Below are 15,885 nucleotides of genomic sequence, written 5' to 3' on the forward strand. Positions count from 1 at the left end.
TGGATAGAGTACTGGGCTTAGATACAGAAAACTCATCTTCCTGAGTTTCAAATCTGACTTCAGACACTTACTGTGTGGCCCTGAGCAAATCACTTAAGCTTATTTGCCTCAGTTTCCTCATCTGTAAAATGAGTTTAGAAAAAAATGGCAAGCCACTTAATTACCTTTGCCAAGAAAACTCCAAATAGAGTCACAGAGAATCAGTCATGATTAAAATGACTCAACAATATTTAAGTCAAGATGCTAACACCTTAATAAGATGAGAATCAACCATAATGTTTTAGGTCAAGTTGATAAAGTCTTTGTTGAAAACTATATTACTTCCTCTAGCACCAAAAATATACTTCAATTCATTGAGGAGACTTGTTATGCCAGTGGGAGCTTTTCAGCTAAGTCCCTAAGAAAGAATTTGAGGGGGGCAAATATAGAGGAGGTTATACCAAAGGTCTTCTATTTGCATGACAAGTCTCCTCACCCATTTTGAACATACTTATTGTATTATATTAACTCTATAGTCATCCAATGACTTTTGGGGACTTTTTGACATCTATTCTAAAGCCTAAACTCAACAGATTCAACTGATAAGTGGGATGGGGTAATCTGATCAGTTGATTCATATATCCTACACCTTTATACTATACTGTGGTAGTCAGAATCAAACACAATACTTCAAATGTGATTTAATCCTATGCTGTTGTTATTTTTTGTTTTTAAAGGAGGGACAAATTAGACCCATGATTTCATTCATTCATATCTCAATGAAAAAACTCCCTCTATCAATACAGATAGAGTTCTGGTTCTATAAACATATATATATGACTATAGTCTTAGTGATTTTCCAGCAGTTTGAGGGCAGACCTTGAACCTTGATATTCCTATCTCTGAGGCAGGCATTCTGCCTACCATATTGCTTCTATGTAAAATTATCACCTCCTCATTCCTGAAAGTTGGGTCCCCATTAATAAAGCTTTTTTTGGGAAGGGGGCTGTCCTATTATACTGTTGATACAGATTGAGTTTAAGAATCTGCTAAAAACCCCACATCTCCTTTTCCTTTCTCCCCAGACATGCTTCCTCATATTGAATCTGAAGTCTCTTTTTTCTAGTTCCATTTTTTTGTACCTCCTGTCTCAATGCTAAAAAAAATAAAATAAAATTGTTTCAGCGTAATGAAAGGAATGCATAGCCCTTCTTTACAGAAGGTAATAAAAACAAAACAAAATAAATAAAACAAAACAAAAAGGAACTTGCTCATCTGAGATGTGGTAAGGCAATAATTAATAGTAATAATAAACAGGATCTAAAGGTGTTAAATTATTGGTCTGTAATGAAATATAGGAATTTGAGGATTTTCAGGTCTCGTCCCTAAATCTGTGAGATTGATGAGTGAGCACAAAATAATAAATATCTGTGTCCTTAGAATTAATGTTTCTTGAAGATTCATCTCTGCATACAAGACAGTCTCTATTTTGTATTTTATGGATATTCAGCATGGACAGATATGACTTGCACAGTGCCTATTTTGCCATTGTCTCTAAGGAAAGGAAGAAGGGAGCTGTGGAGGTGGGAGGTATCCTTTCTGGACCCATGGGTCATTTTTATAAGAATAAAAAGACTATTTCTAGATAGCACATTTCTAGACCTATGTGGGGCACAAATTAAAGAGGCAAAGATAATGGAGAAAGACAGCTGAGCTTTATGATTTTATCCTGAAAGTATTGCTGCCTTGAAGTGTCTTCTTTCTCTAACCTCTCTGTAGTCTTGATAAAATGATAAAAATGATGAACGGGAGCTGGCCTCTGTATTACTTTTCTTTAATACTTGAACTTTCTCAGAGCTGGTTGGAGAATGGAGTACCTGACTTGCCTCCCTATGTGCAAAGCTCATCAAAGCTCCTACATCTGCAGGCTTTCCTAGTACTCACTGGCTTCCTGAACTTAGTAACCCCAGGGGATGGCCATTTTGGCACCTAACATTTTCTCCAGAGAATTTGGGCTTGAAAACACACATATCCACACAGAGGAAAGAATGCAAAGCCTTAAAAGAATACCCTGAGGACAAGTCTTTTCATTTTTATACAAACATTGACAGATTTGCCTCCTGAAATAAAATGAAGTTAGGATATTCTACTTTGGCTTGGTTGTAGAGAGGTAATGAAAGTAAAGCAGAAGAAACAAATGGAAGGGAGAAAAAGGGAAAGACACAGAGAGAGAAGAAAAAAAAGGAAGAGTGAGAAAGGCAAAAAGCAAGAGAGAGGGAGATAATAGAGAAGAGAGACAAGAGACAGACAATCAGAGAAAGACAGAGAGAGAAGAGAAAAAGGAGAGAGAGAGGAAAATTGAGACACAGAGACAGAGAGACACACATAGAGGCAGAGACAGAAAGGAAGAGAGACAGAGAAACAGAGACAGACAGAGCAGCAGACAGAAAGATATAGGAGAAGAGGAAGGAAAATGTTTAAGTGGAAAGGAGAGAAAAACAAAGAGAAGGGGGAGGAAGGGAATCAGAAAGAGAAAAGAATAGAAAAGGGAAGAAGGAAAAAGGAAATAATCAGTTGTGTAGAGAGTATGGGAAAAATAAAGTCAGTCAATTAATAAGTTACTTGTAAATTTAATATAGTCCAAGAACTAATCTAGGTGCTAAACTTAGGGAGAGAAAGGGATAGGTATTCTTGATTATTTTTTACAAATAAAAGTAGCAATAGACAAAATATCTGTCCCACTCCAGTCATTAATTAGAAGTGCTGATACTTTTCAACCATTGTCTTTGTAACTAGTCCTCCATTAATCTTTCTCCTTTGCTAGCTCCTTCCAAAGTCAGCAGGGATCCTGTGTTCTTTCCTAGTCACCTTATTCCCCCTAACCTTCTCCCCCTTTTCTCTATTTCAGTACCCTCTAATGACCTATTCTTTTTAGTCCATCCTGGCCTGAGCTAGCCACCATCCTATTTTGTAAAATAGGTTACACTCACATACCAGATTGAGAAGTGCTGAAAAGAATGAGATTGTAGGAATGTTAAATTGTTAAATTTTAAAGTATTAATGTAAAATACAAATTTGGAGATGGGGTTGTTACACTAGGCCCATTGTTATGAACACTGATCCTGGAAGGACTTCCCTAACCTTGAGGGAAAATAGAAGAGGGAGTACTTTGGCTTTTGGGAGAATGTCTAATACAATACAAATATATGTGCCTCTCAAAAATCTCGTTGATAAATTGAGAATATAATTTTTAAGAGAAGTAATATAACTACATACCACCTTTATAATTAGGGTGGAATTAGATAATAAATAGGTATCTTTTTAGTAAATCACTAAACTTACTTGATAGAAAGTATCTCTTGCAGTACCAGAGAAACTGAAGCAAGCAAGAGATTGATTTTTAATCTTTAATGTGCACTTTAAGCTAGCTGACTGCATGGGACTCATCCAAAGCATTCAGGGCAGATAAACTGAGACAGGGAATTTATGTAGAGTTTTAGCTAAGTAGGGTTTGCAAATAGAATACATAACTTGGGTATACAATCTTATAGGGGAAACAAAGATAGCTAAAGGGGGCAAGGAAACTGGAAGGATGGACAAGCCATAATTCCAGGAAAGAATCATAACTTAATTCTGACAGAATAGGGGTCAAGATAAGAAGGTCAAGGGTAAGAGACAGAGAGGCGAGGGGCAATGCTCAAATGGAGGGGAAATTATCCTAGCAAGGATCAAGATAATGCACCTGGAGTTTATGACACAATGGTATGTAAAAGTGATCTGAGCTCCAAGGTTTTTCCTGGGCTCTTTTTTAAAACTCAGTTTTCCAGTCCTAATGGCAGGGCTCAGCAGTCTCAAATAGGAGTCCCTCTTGGACTCCATTGGGCTTATTTTCTATTCTAGTCTACCAGGACTAACCCCCAAATACAAGGAAGAAATTGAGTGGGAAGAGGGAAATTGGAGATGTAATTTTTCACATAATTCTCATCCATTATATGTAAATTCTGTATTCTAAATCCCGGCTTCTTAAATTGTGATTCACATGGGGTCTCATAACTGAATGTGAGGGTTGTGAAATTATGGTTTATTATCAGTAAACATTTGTTCTATATATATATCTATATGCTGGAGATCATGTAAAAAATTTCTTGGGTGAAAAGGAGTCACAAGAGGAAAAAAATTTAAGAAGCTCTGCTTTAGATCATACTGTAACTCCCAGAATCCATCTTTCCTTGACACCTAAATGGGAGAAACTTTGACACTGATGATTCAAATATGTTTAGAAATAATCTGATCTTGCATTTTTAAAATTATCACTCACATACTACTGGTATATCATTGGGCAGAAGAAATATTAGGACTCAGGTCACTGAATTCTCCCCATATGTGGTCTCTCTTAGAGGTCCAAAACATAGTTAAAACTGCACCTTTATATTTCTTATTGAGTAAACTAACTCACTATTTTCCTCATTTTCTTGAAAGTGTTGGGTGAAATCATCCTCACAGTGACCTCATTTCATAAACTCATTAGAATTCTCTTACTTCAACACCCACTCTGTCTTTCTCAGCTTTCTGGATCACCACTTCCAGGTCATTGCTCAGCTTCTGCAGGACCACATCAGCCATGTGCTTATATCTTGGCACTCTCAAATACTGCTACAAATCTGCAAGTAGCTGTATGTTTGGCTTCTTATTTTCTCATTTTTGGTCAAGTGTCTCAAGCATCAAAGATGGTCATTCCACTGATATGGCAGAAAAAGAACAAGATAAATACACGGACTACCCTAATCATTGAAACAGCAAAGGAAAGAATAAGTTGGCTGAGACTCAGAGAAAGCTGTGTTTAAAAATATTTCTCTGAAAGAGAAAAAGAAAAAAGATGTTGGTGAATTGTTAACCTGATGACCACACAAAAAAGAAGAGCAGGAGTTCTGTAGGTGCCTTCCAAATATTTTTCCCGTTCTTTCCTTTTTTTAAAAAAAATAATTACATGTGAATTTTAAAAATAAACTTGTATCTTATTTCAATGAAAGAATATTTATTTATCTCTCAGCTCACCTATGGAAATTTTTTAAAAAGAAAAGTTAAAACAAATATGCTCATTTGATAAAAGTCTATAATCTTTCTTTATCTTCATCTAGTTCTGAAGGCCAAATTGTACCTCTTGAATTCCCAGCTTTAGGAATAATTGCTGGAAGGGCCACCTTTTTGTAATGGGGACAGTAAAAATGTTTCACTGACTACAGTATACCCCATAGAGCTTAGGGTTATATCTATTTTATATACCTATATATTTGAGATCATGTAAAAATTTCTTAGGTGAAAAGAGGTCACAAGTGGAAAATGTTTAAGAAGCCCTGCTCTAGATCATCCTGTGACTCCATTCCTTCTACCAGAATCATCTCTTCTTGAGACCTAATTAGGAGAAGCTTTCATATTAATGATTCAAATGTTTAGGAAAATCTGATTTTGAAAATCTGATTTTGCATTTTTACCCACATATTTGGCCCTCTGAAAGTGGCCAAGGGAGCTAAGCTCCATGAATGACCCATCAGGACCGCTCCAGCCAAAGCAAATGGATGGAGGGAAAGAAATAATTACTTCCATTTCACCTTTTTAAGGAATGGGCCAGACGTGAATCAAAGAGATCCAACCATGTTAATAATAGAAAGCTATTTCAATTTAGTAAGACAGGACACTGCTGCTCTCTATTCCAAGACCTATTGTTCTGTACCAAATGAAATGGCAATTAGCAATTATGCTTTAAGAATATTCTTTACAATCTGACCCCTAAAAAAGGGTAATTCATCACTTTCTTAAATAATTACTAATTATCTAATGGATATTGAGCCTACAAAGGAATTAAATAATAAATATGAAAATGCAGATACCTGGAACACTTTAGAGAGAAAAGTACCTAGAATAGAACTTCTGGGTATATCCATGTATATATGATATCTATATATGATGATATAGTAAAAGAAACTGAGGTCATACAGGTAGGAGGGAAAGAGAAAAGAATGTTATGAAATCTCAGAGAGGAGAGAGTTTTCAAAAGGAGAAATATATGACTGTGCCAAATATTTAACAATTTAGGTGAAATGAAATACTCACAGAAATGTAACTGCCTAGATTATTACAGAGAGGTTGAAGAGGTTGGGGATTAATAATAATTCACATTTACGCAGCAATCATTTGCAAAGCACTATACATATATTTTAACTATGTATTTAATGTAAATGTAGTCTCATTTCATCCTCAAAACCTAGTGAGGTAGATGTTCTTGCTATTCCCATTTTATAGATGAGGAAACTAAATCTAAGAAAAGTTAAGTGAGTTATCCAACATCACACAGAACAGGGTATTTTACTGGGGAGGCAAAATACAGGAACATTGAGGCAGGATCAAAATGAATGGCATGCAGGATGCACTTAGCTGCTTATTAGCTGATTGCACGTTAGATGACAAGAAAACTGGAAAGGTCTTCAGCATCGTCGTCTTATTTTACAAATTAGGAAACCAGAACCCAGGCAGTTATTTATCGAAAATCACAGAGGTTTCAGAGCATCAGAGACAGGACTTGAAACCATCATCTTATATAAAAAAACACAAAAAACAATACATGTCCCACTGTTTTTTCCCTAATTAGAGGTAGTCTTAGCTGAGTTCTTAAGATTAGCTGTAGAATCAGAGCTATTGAGATAGTTATAAATCAGGCTACTTGCATTCCTCCTCCCCCATTTCCATTTACTTCCTATAGTCCCCAAGCCCCTCATCCTCACTGGCTTCTAAAAGCTCCCTACCGAGGTGACTAATCTAAGCCAACTCTACTTCTAAATTTATCCATCCAATATCCTATTCCCTCAGGGCTTGACTCTAAACCAGACTTAATCTGAAAGACTAATCATGCTAAGGTGTTAGTGGCAGATACCAATTTAATGTGTTACCTTTCTCTGGTTAGATGTATGCAATAACTCACATTTCCACAGTGCTTTAAGAATAACAGAACAATTGCCTCATCATAACACTCGTAGTAGGAGCCTTTCATTTTATCCTTTGCTTCAATTATCACCTAGCACTGTGCCTGGCACACCATAGGCACATAATGATTGCTTTCTGATTAATTGATGAAAAGTATTATCATCTTCATTTTGTAGACCACAGAATCAGAGATGGAAAAGACTTTTCAGCTTCATTTTATCTAATCCCCTCTTTTTACAGTTGATGAAAGTGAGACTATGAGAAATGAAGTGAGTGTTGCTCATAATTCCATTAACAGTGAGACTGAAATAGATGCACATCCAACTCTCATTTTTCCAGTTTCTTTCACTTATACCATGGCTTTTTGTATCTTAGCAAATGGCTTTGAATTACTCAAATCAAAAAATGGAGGAATGGAGAAATTTCCATCATAGAGAGATAATACTTGACACAGAGATTTAACAGTGGGCAGGACCTTTGGTATTGTCAAACAAATTGACTGTGTCAAGATAAACAGAAAAAAAAGAAAAATTTAGATACCACATAGAAAACGACATCAACTATATACCTTGAAAGTCAGCAGAGGGGCACATGGATGGCATAATAAAGAGTGCTAGACATGGAATCATGAGGACCTGAGTTAAAATACAGCCTCAGACATTTGACATGTTCTAACTGTGTGACTCCGGACAAGTTATTTAATCCCAATTTTCTCACTCTCCACCACAAAAATGTTAGCAGAATTGTCAGAGCTAAAGGAAGATGATGGGCAAGCTGGAGCTCTATTAAAGTTGCATTGACTTTCATTCATCAAAATTCTCCCATTCTGGAATGCCAACACACGGTTTTCAAAGTAAAGTTATTCAAAGTTTGAGAAGTAAGGGGAATGAGGTGGCTCAGTGGATCCAGTGCAGGCATGGAGTCAAAAAGATTCATTTGTGTTCAGATCTTACCTCAGATTCTTACTGCAACTTAAGTTAGTCACTTAAGCCTGTTTGTCTCCATTCCTCATCATCAAGTGAGCTGGAGAAGGCAAGTCCAATATCTTTGCCAGGAAAACCTCAAATTGGTTCATGAAGAGTCATGAAGAGTTTGAAACAACTAAACAATAAAAAAGAATGAGAACTGAAGGACCTCTCCTAACTACATTTATCTGGAAATTCTGTCCTTGTCTGTCCATTTGTATGAATAATCCATCTGCAATTTCTAGCTGTTTAAGCTATAGTTCCCAACCCCATAAAGGGTCTTATAACTGAATGTGAGAGTCATGAAATTATGTTTATCATCAGTAAATGTTTGATTTGTATACTTATTTAATGTACCTATATACTCAGGATAACATAAAAACTATTTGGGCAAAAAGGGGTTGTGAGTGGAAAAGGTTTTAAGAAGCCCTGCTATAATTGATAGTTTTAGAAAGTTGGAGGGCAGCTAGCTGCACCATGGACAGAGGATAACCCTGGAGTCAGGGGGACCTGAGTTCAAATGTGGCCTCAAACACTTACTAGGAAAGAAAAGAAAAGAAGAAAAAAAAGAAGAAAATCACTCAAATCTTAGAAAAATTAATGAAGGGATTTGAAACTATGTTTTCTTGACTCCAGATCTAGTATTCTATCCACTATATATGTGGCCTCTTATTCCAAATAAAAGAAAAAACAAAACAAAAAACAAAGCATGTACCTCATAAAATCCTAAATCCTTACTCTAGAACTCTTACTCCCAATCTACCTCATTAACTTTATGGCAAATGCTTATCTTTTAAAAAATGGCATTGATATATTTAGATTTTGTATCAGACATTTAACAGTATACCCCTTCCATCTATCCTTTCCAGAAAGCTACCATTTATAAGAAAGAATTTTTAAAAGTATATGTGTGTGTGTGTGTGTGTGTGTGTGTGTGTGTGTGTGTGTGTAATGTGTATGGAGGGGGGGAGTTTAGCATTACTAATCAATGTATCAATTAAGTTTGATATATTTTTTTGGTTTCATTTCCATAATTTCCCACTTCTGTAAAGTAGGGAGGGAAATTCATTCTCAAATTTCTTTACTAGAGGCAAACAAGTCATACTGTTCCCTAAAAGTCTTAGTGCAATTTTAAGTTTTAATAACTTAAAGCTTCACTTAGACTTTGGGAACACCTTCTATAATGTTACAGAATTCAGTTTTGATTGCTTTGTTTCCTTATTGTCTTTGTTTTTTCTATATACCATATAGCCATGATTGTGCATATTGTTTTTCTGGTTTTACTCCTTTACTTTACACCAGTTCATATGAGTCTTCCGATGTTCCTCAGTATGCTTCATATTCAGTTTTTCTTATAGCTCAGTAATATTTCTTTACATTCATGCATTATAATTTGTTTATTCTCCAACTTATGGACAAACACATGCCATTCTTTTTAAAGTAAATTTTTAATGATATCTTTTGTTTTTTACATCGATTAGATTTCCCCTTCTCTTTTTTTCTCTACGGACTTATCCCTTATGATAAATTCTTTTAAAAAAGAGGATGAGCATGTATGAGACTGCCTGCCATCAAGGGGACGGGGTAGAGGGAGGAAAGGGAAAAGTTGGAACAAAAGTGAGTGCAAGAGACAATGTTGAAAAATTACCCATGCATATGTTCTGTCAATAAAAAAAACTATAAGAAAAAAAGAGGATGAGAAAAATATTCAGCATAAGCTATTAATGTATTGAAAAAAAAATCTGACATTTTGCCCAACATTCCATACTTGAAGATCCTATTTATCCAAAGAAATAGGTGGAGTTGTCTTCTCAACTTTGTTTCTCCTTCTTTGGGGACAAACCTTTTCTTTATAATTTCTATTGTTTTGTGGTTCTTTTCACTTACATTATTATGACGTTTTAGATAGTATGTAATCTTCCATACTTCTCCATATTCATCATTTTCATTATTTCTTACAGCATGATAATATGCCATGATATTCATAAAGCAAAATATTGTAGTCATTTCTCAATCATTTGGGTACCAAATACCTTTCTAAATAACATCACTGTATGTTTGTACTAGCCTATATGTTTATTGAACTGAACTGAAGCAACTCACAAAGAAATTTATCGATCACTTGCCAAAACAGTTTGATGAATATTGGTTTGGGATGTTCCTGGCTTCCTCAAAATTAATTCAAGACAAGTTGAAGATCTTTAACATTTTACATTCTCTTCAACACCAAAACCTGGAATGAGAATTTAAGTAGTGGTTAAAGATTCCAAATAAACTGATATCTTGTCCAGCAAAGGAAGAGTGAGGATTAATCAAAGTCCAGAGCATCATAAGGGAAGGTGATAGAATCTTTTTCACTGGAGACATATCAGAACACAGAAAATTCTAAGATGGGCCAAAGTGGTGGTAGTAAAAAGAGTGTTGGATGGGGTACAGGGAGCCCTATATTCTATTCTCACTTTCACTGCTAATCAGTTCTATGACGTTGGCCCTTTGCCATCAGCTGCTCTGCTTGATTTCAAACCATCATCTTCTTCATGTTCCCATCCCTACTCTAATTGGTACCCTCAGACCTCTCCTCTCACCTTTGCTGCCTTTTCAGTTTCTTTTCCCCATAGATTGTAAATTTTTGGAGAGCAGTGATTGTCTTTCCTCAGCCATCAGTGCAAAGCCTTAGTAACCCCTAAGCAATTGTGCATTGGCACATAGTAACCCCTGAGCAATTGTTTTTTTTTTTGTCCATTCTACAAAATGAGATAATTGGATAAGTTCCTGATTATAAATGAAGAGGTAACTTGCTTTACCAAGGTTTTTTATAAGTAGTTTAGCTATTTTATCAAGGTTTTTTCTAAGCTTTTGGAATAGTATCTACCATAGTAAATAGCTTCTTTTCCTGAACAATCTCACAGTTTCAATGTGAAGTATCATATAAGGGGGGAAATCATCAGAATCCTCAAGCCATTAAACTCAGACACAAATTCAATTTCTTCAAGGACTTATTATAGATCTATCTCCCAAATTCCTTACCCACTAATATGAAAGAAAAAAATTACTTCCACTGCTTACCTAATAAAATGGATAATATATTTGTAGTCTTTTATCAACAATGACTTGAAGGGAAGTATAGTTTTTCCCAGCTGGAAGGAAGAACTAAAAAATCATGGGAAGTAGAAGCTGTTCATTAAATAAGATATCAGGAAACTTTGGAGACTTAGAAGTCAATAAGTGCAAGACTGCTTTTGTTGTTGCTGCTGCTAAGTTGTTTAAGTTGTCTGACTCTTCATGATCCCATTTTGGGTTTTCTTGACAAAGATACTAGAGTGCTTTGCCTTTTCTTTTCCAGATCATTTTACAGATGAAGAAACTGAGGCAAATTGGATAAGTGACTTGCCCAGAATCACAAAGCTTAAGTGTCTAAGGCCAGATTTGAATTCATGAAAATGAGTCTTCCCCACTCCAGGTCCAGAATTCTATCCACTGCTTCATGTAATTGTCCATCTTGGTGGGAAAAGTATTGCTGCTCTCAAGTGAATGTCATCATGAGCAACTGAATGGTCTATCTAGTTAGAATTTTCTGTCATACTGCAACCAGGTAAATTTATCTCTTCTATACTTCCTCCCCTTACTCTGGTTTATCCCAGACCTAGCAAACTGACAACTTCTACCCTTAAGTCTTGTTGATCTGCTATCTGTATTGTTATAATAGGTTTTGTCTATACATAAAGATAACTTGATTTTCATTGCACTCTGAGATAGCATTTGCCATCAAGAAGCTGACCATAAAATTGGAGAACACAGGAAACCTGTGGCCGATTGCATTAGATCTAACAACCAACCTATATTGAAACTCTCTGTGATTATGTAAAGTAAATGTGTGTTGGGGTGTGGAGTGGCTTAGAAAGGATGATTCACATTTAATATTCAGAACTACAACTTCCACAAAATGAATTGTTTTCTGCTTCTTTCTTCTGACCTTTCTTTAGAAGTTTGAACAACAGGATTGTTTTGTTCTGTTGCTTTAGATAATGATTACTCCTGCCTCTAGCTTAAAATACCCATTTCCCATCAGAATATACTGATGTGGAGGCTTGATTCTTTTTCCCTATTGTGAATGTCTTCCTGAATCCATAGTCAATTTCTCTGAATTGGTTACCTTCATAGCACATATTCATAAGTGATCACAATACTGTTAACTTCTATATGAGTATTTCATTGAAAGACCATTCCCAACTTTATTCATTATAGTTCTTCTTGCCTGCTTCTTCTGAGTACTCACATTTTGCATTTTGTTACTGCTTTACTAATGGAGAGATTCATTCATAACCTTCTACAATGGCCAAAAACCTCCAACCAAACAAATTAACAAAAAACCTTCAGTCTGCAAGGAAGCACTCCCACTCACTTTCTCCAAGTTGCCAAAAGTCTTCCTGCCTCAAATGCTAATTTCTTTGAGAAATTGTTATTTAGAAGGAGAATGACCATTGGTGGAGATGTTTTAGGGGGACTTTTCATTTATAAGTTGACTGAATGGTCACTGAGGTTCCTTTGAATTCTAAAATTATGGGATTCTGTGATTATGATATAGTCTAATTTCACTGAACTGTTACCTCACAGAGAATGCTTGGAACTCAAAACAGAGGACTGAAATAGATAACAGTATTTGACAAGCTTATCCTTATTCAACAGGAGCTCGGGGAATTTATCCATTTTTCAGATCATTTCAAACCAGCTCTTTCCCTACTGAACTCCCTCTGCATAGAATATGTAAGTTTTTAGCTTTCTAAAACCAGAGTAGATAGACACTCTCTTATAATGCATCTCAGGGTTGAGCCTGACCCTCTATTGCAAGTGCTTGGATATTTCTCCCAGAATATAGCATTCTTCTGTGATGGCAGCTATTTACAATGCATGAGATAATTGGTTATTGATGAACAAATCATCTGGCAGTGGCCACTGGTGAATTAATGGCCAGTCATCAGACTGCCTTATTTAAGAAGTTATTGACAGATATCCTATGAGCAGACTGAATCTCATAGAAGCATATTTTAATGCCTGGCAGCTCTAAGTTTTCTTTTTTCCCCCTTCTCTCAAGGCCTATAATCTCTGCCTTAAAACATCACTATATAAGACTCTTGATATGGAAGGGTGCTTTGGGATGGGAGAAATGGCAATTTATTTAGTTCATAATCATTTGAGGACCCATCTATGGATACTTTTGCTTGCATATTTTTCTAGGGATTTTTATCAGTTCAATCAATTAAAATTTTAGGATCATAAAAAAGAAGGGAAAAAGAAAGAGAGAACGAGAGAGAGAGAGAGAGAGAGAGAGAGAGAGAGAGAGAGAAAGAGAGAGAAGAGAATATTTATATATCACTTTAAGGTTTGGGAAATTAATGGCAAAAATTATCTTATTTACCCTCAAAATAATTGCATCTACACTCTTTATAGGCTACAAAACTGAAAACTGTAAAAATTAAATGATTTAATGTTTTAAGTGGGAAAATCAAGATTTGAATTCATGTTCATTTCTTTTAAATCTGTGTAACATGCTAGTCTAGAGTTTATGGAGGATATAAAGATTTATTTACCAAGATATTCACTATCTTCAATTCCTACATAACCTGCAGGAATAGGCATTTTTGAAAAAAGCAACTAACAGGATAGGGGTTACCATACCAAATGACTGAAAGTGAATGCTGTAAATTAAAAGACAAAGTAGTCACTGTGAGCTAGAATGGTATGAGAGGACTTCTTCTTAAAGGAGGTGGAGTTTGATCTAGCCTTTGAAAAGTAGTAGATAGGTTTTCTGAGCAAAAGTTTAGAGCTGATTTGTGTGGAGAAATGCTTAAGCAACCCTGCCTCCTTTTGGAGGATTAAATATCCTGAAGGGTTTATCAGGAAATGTTTCTTTCCCTGTTCCTGTCCCATTCACAGTATAATCTGGCAAATTATAGAATTTAATATCAGATCTGGAGGAAGCTTTAAAGGTAATATTAGTTCTCTGAGGAAATAAGGTGAACTCTAAAGAGAGAAATAACTTTACTCAAGCTCCAACAGTTTCTGCCCCAGGTCTTCCAACATTGTGTGCCTTCCAACTTTACAGGCTCACATTACTTGCTTACCAGAGGAGAAGAAAGACTTTATATAGGACACAGGGCAAACAATGCAGAGGTAGAGAGTTGGAAAAACAGCAGCTATTGGAAAAATGAGAGCATTTTAGAAACTGGAGGTTGAGTGGGTTGAAGAAAAAAATTTCACTAAGTTGCCAATTTTGCCCAGGTCAGCAGCCAGGATGGTATTTGTCCAAAAGACTGTTTCCTAGGCTGTCAGCCATTGATGCAATGGTGACACGTTGCCTCCTTGGTGTTTCCAGATTTATTTCCTGGGGAGTAGGGGATGGCAGAGACACTTTGTTGGAGGAGTTATCATCTTGTCTCCCTGCAGGAATGCATTGCTGCCTCAGCCACAAGTCATGGGATGCATTTCAAGGTTGAGAATTTGACAGACCTGGAGCTAAAAACTCAAGGTTTCCTACAGACTATCAGCAAAAGTATGGCATGGGCTTCGTGCTTAGAATTGATAGATGGGAGTGGCTGAAATCTGAACACTAAATTCTTATGATTTTTTTCTACAATTGCACAGATATCAGGCATATATAAATAAGCTGTTCTCTCTGTACTTCATCAGACCAAGAAATTTGATTCTCATCTTTCTTAAAATCTTTTCTTGTTTTCTAAAAGACTGTTGTCTTCAGACTATGAGGACTAGCATTCAGGAGTGACTTGGTTTACAAAATAGAAAATGAATAACCATATTCCCTTTCATTTCTAGAGTGATTTATAGTTTACAAAGCATTTTCTTCCTCTCTCATATCTTATTTAAGTTGCACCACATTTTTGCATAACCAACAGGGCAGCAATGATCATGCTCATTTTACAGATGAAAAGATGAAGGATCAGAGAAATGATTTGCCCAGAGTCACATAGCTTATCACAGAATTGTGATCAAATCCGGGGCTTTTCACACAAGTCAGCTGAGCTATTGACTAAATTACACTGCATGAAATGGTGTGGGTCCTTTTGACACTGGAGAAACTAATTTAACAGTAATGGGATAATTACAAGACTTTATACTTAACCCATTTGAATTTTATCCTATTAGATACAGTCCAGTTCTCTGTCCTGTTTATATATTTTAGGATTCTGGTTCTATCATAGATTGTTTTTAAATTCCTCTTGGTTCCATAAGACTTTGTAAGCAACTAGGTAGCATAGTGGATAGTTTTAGGGCTAAAGTCAGGAAGACTTGAGTTCAAACGCAGCCTTGGATGGTTATTAGCTGTATGACTCTGGGTAAATCATTTAAATTTTACTTGCCTTAGTTTCCTAAATTGCAGAATGGGAGAATAACAATATCTATCTCACATTTCCTCAATTGTGAAATGAGAATAATGGTATCTATCTCATGTGGGTGTTGTGAGGATCAAATGAGACAATCTTTGTAAAATGCTTAACATAGTGCTTTTCATGATGTATGCTATGTAAATGCTTATTCCCTCCCTCTCTCCTTTACCTAAATTTTTTAACAAAGATGTGAAACAGTATAGGACAAAATATATGTGGTGTTTCGGAGCGGACCTCACACCATACTGACAATGAACCATTAACAACTGTTCTATGATTGCTGTTATCTGAGGTCTAAATCTGACTATATTATCATTAAATCCTATTTCTTCACCTTCCAACAAGAATAGAATGATGTACTTTAACTAAAGCATTCAACTAATTTCAAAAATATAGGTAAACTACACCAAGAACATTCTCTACATCTCCTACTTTAGTAATCCTATCTAAAAAGGAAATGAGGTTAGTCTGGCATGACCTGTTCTTGATGGAGTCATGCTGTCTCTTTGTAATTACTGCTTCCCTTTCTAGATGTTCACCATCTATTTAAGGAATTAAAG

At 35.8% G+C, this 15,885-nt stretch overlaps 1 long non-coding RNA gene across 1 annotated transcript in view; it reads right to left on the minus strand.

The window, feature by feature from the left end:
- The window catches only part of LOC127539553 (uncharacterized), a 46,673-nt gene that overhangs the window by 2,698 nt on the left and 28,090 nt on the right, over positions 1-15,885 (minus strand). The window lies entirely within an intron of this gene.

This window comes from Antechinus flavipes, chromosome 1 (assembly GCF_016432865.1).
Source record: "Antechinus flavipes isolate AdamAnt ecotype Samford, QLD, Australia chromosome 1, AdamAnt_v2, whole genome shotgun sequence".
Taxonomy (NCBI): Eukaryota; Metazoa; Chordata; class Mammalia; order Dasyuromorphia; family Dasyuridae; genus Antechinus; species Antechinus flavipes.